General features: G+C 40.3%; 5 non-coding genes across 5 annotated transcripts; all 5 read right to left on the reverse strand.

The window, feature by feature from the left end:
• Positions 1 to 316: 316 nt before the first annotated feature.
• On the reverse strand, positions 317 to 389 carry TRNAK-CUU (transfer RNA lysine (anticodon CUU)). The gene has a single exon. It is a non-coding gene; the product is annotated as a tRNA-Lys (tRNA).
• A 701-nt stretch (positions 390 to 1,090) lies between these two features.
• On the reverse strand, positions 1,091 to 1,163 carry TRNAK-CUU (transfer RNA lysine (anticodon CUU)). The gene has a single exon. It is a non-coding gene; the product is annotated as a tRNA-Lys (tRNA).
• Positions 1,164 to 2,604: 1,441 nt separating this feature from the next.
• TRNAK-CUU (transfer RNA lysine (anticodon CUU)) lies at positions 2,605 to 2,677 on the reverse strand. Its single transcript has one exon. It is a non-coding gene; the product is annotated as a tRNA-Lys (tRNA).
• Positions 2,678 to 3,202: 525 nt separating this feature from the next.
• On the reverse strand, positions 3,203 to 3,275 carry TRNAK-CUU (transfer RNA lysine (anticodon CUU)). The gene has a single exon. It is a non-coding gene; the product is annotated as a tRNA-Lys (tRNA).
• A 102-nt stretch (positions 3,276 to 3,377) lies between these two features.
• TRNAK-CUU (transfer RNA lysine (anticodon CUU)) lies at positions 3,378 to 3,450 on the reverse strand. The gene has a single exon. It is a non-coding gene; the product is annotated as a tRNA-Lys (tRNA).
• Positions 3,451 to 5,000: the final 1,550 nt, after the last annotated feature.

Consider the following 5,000-nt stretch of genomic DNA (forward strand, 5'->3'; position numbering starts at 1 on the left):
GGCAGAAATAGTCTAAGAAAGTATCAAACACAATTTCCAGTCAATATCAGAACGCATTGAAGAATATCAGGAAATAGCCGATTAAACCTGTGTGGAAACAAGTCTTATTTGTGTTTTCTCCACTTTATTTTATAGTAAGATGATACATACTTTTTCTTTTACAGTGAATACATTAAGGTGTGGTATTGCCCCATTACACATCATCCAGACATGCATTCATATATTGCATGTTAACAATGAAAATATTGCAAATATTGTAAATAGACTTTCAATTTCTATTTTTTTGGTCAAAAAGCACTAAAATTTTAGTTGTTTTCGCCCAACGTGGGGCTCGAACCCACGACCCTGAGATTAAGAGTCTCATGCTCTACCGACTGAGCTAGCCGGGCTCCTTTCGATGCCTATAGTTTTCTTCCCTATCCCTGCACTGCCGTTTTCCACAGATAGGATGTATTTTTTTGGTCAAAAAGCACTACAATTTTAGTTGTTTTCGCCCAACGTGGGGCTCGAACCCACGACCCTGAGATTAAGAGTCTCATGCTCTACCGACCGAGCTAGCCAGGCTCCTTTGGATGCCTATAGTTTTCTTCCCTATCCCTGCACTGCCGTTTTCCACAGATAGGATGCTGTGTAATCATAGGCTCTGGTGGAGTTTGGAAAGAAAATACACATCAGCCAGAGGCAGAAATAGTCTAAGAAAGTATCAAACACAATTACCAGTCAATATCAGAACGCATTGAAGAATATCAGGAAATAGCCGATTAAACCTGTGTGGGAAAAAAGTCTTATTTGTGTTTTCTCCACTTTATTTTATAGTAAGATGATACATACTTTTTCTTTTACAGTGAATACATTAAGGTGTGGTATTGCCCCATTACACATCATCCAGACATGCATTCATATATTGCATGTTAACAATCAAAATATTGCAAATATTGTAAAGAGACTTTCAATTTCTATTTTTTTGGTCAAAAAGCACTAAAATTTTAGTTGTTTTCGCTCAACGTTTTCTTCCCTATCCCTGCACTGCCGCTTTCCACAGATAGGATGTATTTGTTTGGTCAAAAAGCACTACAATTTTAGTTGTTTTCGCCCAACGTGGGGCTCGAACCCACGACCCTGAGATTAAGAGTCTCATGCTCTACCGACTGAGCTAGCCGGGCTCCTTTGGATGCCTATAGTTTTCTTCCCTATCCCTGCACTGCCGTTTTCCACAGATAGGATGTATTTTTTTGGTCAAAAAGCACTACAATTTTAGTTGCTTTCGCCCAACGTGGGGCTCCAACCCACGACCCTGATATTAAGAGTCTCATGCTCTACCGACTGAGCTAGCCGGGCTCCTTTGGATGCCTATAGTTTTCTTCCCTATCCCTGCACTGCCGTTTTCCACAGATAGGATGCTGTGTAATCATAGGCTCTGGTGGAGTTTGGAAAGAAAATACACATCAGCCAGAGGCAGAAATAGTCTAAGAAAGTATCAAACACAATTACCAGTCAATATCAGAACGCATTGAAGAATATCAGGAAATAGCCGATTAAACCTGTGTGGAAAAAAGTCTTATTTGTGTTTTCTCCACTTTATTTTATAGTAAGATGATACATACTTTTTCTTTTACAGTGAATACATTAAGGTGTGGTATTGCTCCATTACACATCATCCAGACATGCATTCATATATTGCATGTTAACAATCAAAATATTGCAAATATTGTAAAGAGACTTTCAATTTCTATTTTTTTGGTCAAAAAGCACTAAAATTTTAGTTGTTTTCGCCCAACGCGGGGCTCGAACCCACGACCCTGAGATTAAGAGTCTCATGCGCTACCGACTGAGCAAGCAGTTTTCTTCCCTATCCCTGCACTGCCGTTTTCCACAGATAGGATGTATTTTTTTGGTCAAAAAGCACTACAATTTTAGTTGTTTTCGCCCAACGTGGGGCTCCAACCCACGACCCTGAGATTAAGAGTCTCATGCTCTACCGACTGAGCTAGCCAGGCTCCTTTGGATGCCTATAGTTTTCTTCCCTATCCCTGCACTGCCGTTTTCCACAGATAGGATGCTGTGTAATCATAGGCTCTGGTGGAGTTTGGAAAGAAAATACACATCAGCCAGAGGCAGAAATAGTCTAAGAAAGTATCAAACACAATTACCAGTCAATATCAGAACGCATTGAAGAATATCAGGAAATAGCCGATTAAACCTGTGTGGAAAAAAGTCTTATTTGTGATTTCTCCACTTTATTTTATAGTAAGATGATACATACTTTTTCTTTTACAGTGAATACATTAAGGTGTGGTATTGCCCCATTACACATCATCCAGACATGCATTCATATATTGCATGTTAACAATCAAAATATTGCAAATATTGTAAAGAGACTTTCAATTTCTATTTTTTTGGTCAAAAAGCACTAAAATTTTAGTTGTTTTCGCCCAACGTGGGGCTCGATCCCACGACCCTGAGATTAAGAGTCTCATGCGCTACCGACTGAGCAAGCCGGGCTCCTTTGGATGCCCATAGTTTTCTTCCCTATCCCTGCACTGCCGTTTTCCACAGATAGGATGTATTTTTTTGGTCAAAAAGCACTACAATTTTAGTTGTTTTCGCCCAACGTGGGGCTCGAACCCACGACCCTGAGATTAAGAGTCTCATGCTCTACCGACTGAGCTAGCCGGGCTCCTTTGGATGCCTATAGTTTTCTTCCCTATCCCTGCACTGCCGTTTTCCACAGATAGGATGCTGTGTAATCATAGGCTCTGGTGGAGTTTGGAAAGAAAATACACATCAGCCAGAGGCAGAAATAGTCTAAGAAAGTATCAAACACAATTACCAGTCAATATCAGAACGCATTGAAGAATATCAGGAAATAGCCGATTAAACCTGTGTGGAAAAAAGTCTTATTTGTGATTTCTCCACTTTATTTTATAGTAAGATGATACATACTTTTTATTTTACAGTGAATACATTAAGGTGTGGTATTGCCCCATTACACATCATCCAGACATGCATTCATATATTGCATGTTAACAATCAAAATATTGCAAATATTGTAAAGAGACTTTCAATTTCTATTTTTTTGGTCAAAAAGCACTAAAATTTTAGTTGTTTTCGCCCAACGTTTTCTTCCCTATCCCTGCACTGCCGCTTTCCACAGATAGGATGTATTTGTTTGGTCAAAAAGCACTACAATATTAGTTGTTTTCGCCCAACGTGGGGCTCGAACCCACGACCCTGAGATTAAGAGTCTCATGCTCTACCGACTGAGCTAGCCGGGCTCCTTTGGATGCCTATAGTTTTCTTCCCTATCCCTGCACTGCCGTTTTCCACAGATAGGATGTATTTTTTTGGTCAAAAAGCACTACAATTTTAGTTGTTTTCGCCCAACGTGGGGCTCGAACCCACGACCCTGAGATTAAGAGTCTCATGCTCTACCGACTGAGCTAGCCGGGCTCCTTTGGATGCCTATAGTTTTCTTCCCTATCCCTGCACTGCCGTTTTCCACAGATAGGATGTATTTTTTTGGTCAAAAAGCACTACAATTTTAGTTGTTTTCGCCCAACGTGGGGCTCCAACCCACGACCCTGAGATTAAGAGTCTCATGCTCTACCGACTGAGCTAGCCGGGCTCCTTTGGATGCCTATAGTTTTCTTCCCTATCCCTGCACTGCCGTTTTCCACAGATAGGATGCTGTGTAATCATAGGCTCTGGTGGAGTTTGGAAAGAAAATACACATCAGCCAGAGGCAGAAATAGTCTAAGAAAGTATCAAACACAATTACCAGTCAATATCAGAACGCATTGAAGAATATCAGGAAATAGCCGATTAAACCTGTGTGGAAAAAAGTCTTATTTGTGTTTTCTCCACTTTATTTTATAGTAAGATGATACATACTTTTTCTTTTACAGTGAATACATTAAGGTGTGGTATTGCCCCATTACACATCATCCAGACATGCATTCATATATTGCATGTTAACAATCAAAATATTGCAAATATTGTAAAGAGACTTTCAATTTCTATTTTTTTGGTCAAAAAGCACTAAAATTTTAGTTGTTTTAGCCCAACGTGGGGCTCGAACCCACGACCCTGAGATTAAGAGTCTCATGCGCTACCGACTGAGCAAGCCGGGCTCCTTTGGATGCCCATAGTTTTCTTCCCTATCCCTGCACTGCCGTTTCCACAGATAGGATGTATTTTTTTGGTCAAAAAGCACTACAATTTTAGTTGTTTTCGCCCAACGTGGGGCTCCAACCCACGACCCTGAGATTAAGAGTCTCATGCTCTACCGACTGAGCTAGCCGGGCTCCTTTGGATGCCTATAGTTTTCTTCCCTATCCCTGCACTGCCGTTTTCCACAGATAGGATGCTGTGTAATCATAGGCTCTGGTGGAGTTTGTAAAGAAAATACACATCAGCCAGAGGCAGAAATAGTCTAAGAAAGTATCAAACACAATTACCAGTCAATATCAGAACGCATTGAAGAATATCAGGAAATAGCCGATTAAACCTGTGTGGAAAAAAGTCTTATTTGTGATTTCTCCACTTTATTTTATAGTAAGATGATACATACTTTTTCTTTTACAGTGAATACATTAAGGTGTGGTATTGCCCCATTACACATCATCCAGACATGCATTCATATATTGCATGTTAACAATGAAAATATTGCAAAGAGACTTTCAATTTCTATTTTTTTGGTCAAAAAGCACTACAATTTTAGTTGTTTTCGCCCAACGTGGTGCTCGAGCCCACGACCCTGAGATTAAGAGTCTCATGCTCTACCGACTGAGCTAGCCGGGCACCTTTGGATGCCTATAGTTTTCTTCCCTATCCCTGCACTGCCGCTTTCCACAGATAGGATGCTGTGTAATCATAGGCTCTGGTGGAGTTTGGAAAGAAAATACACATCAGCCAGAGGCAGAAATAGTCTAAGAAAGTATCAAACACAATTACCAGTCAATATCAGAACGCATTGAAGAATATCAGGAAATAGCCGATTA

Source organism: Ambystoma mexicanum, chromosome 4q (genome assembly GCF_040938575.1).
Source record: "Ambystoma mexicanum isolate Mex_15411 chromosome 4q, UKY_AmexF1_1, whole genome shotgun sequence".
Lineage (NCBI taxonomy): Eukaryota > Metazoa > Chordata > Amphibia > Caudata > Ambystomatidae > Ambystoma > Ambystoma mexicanum.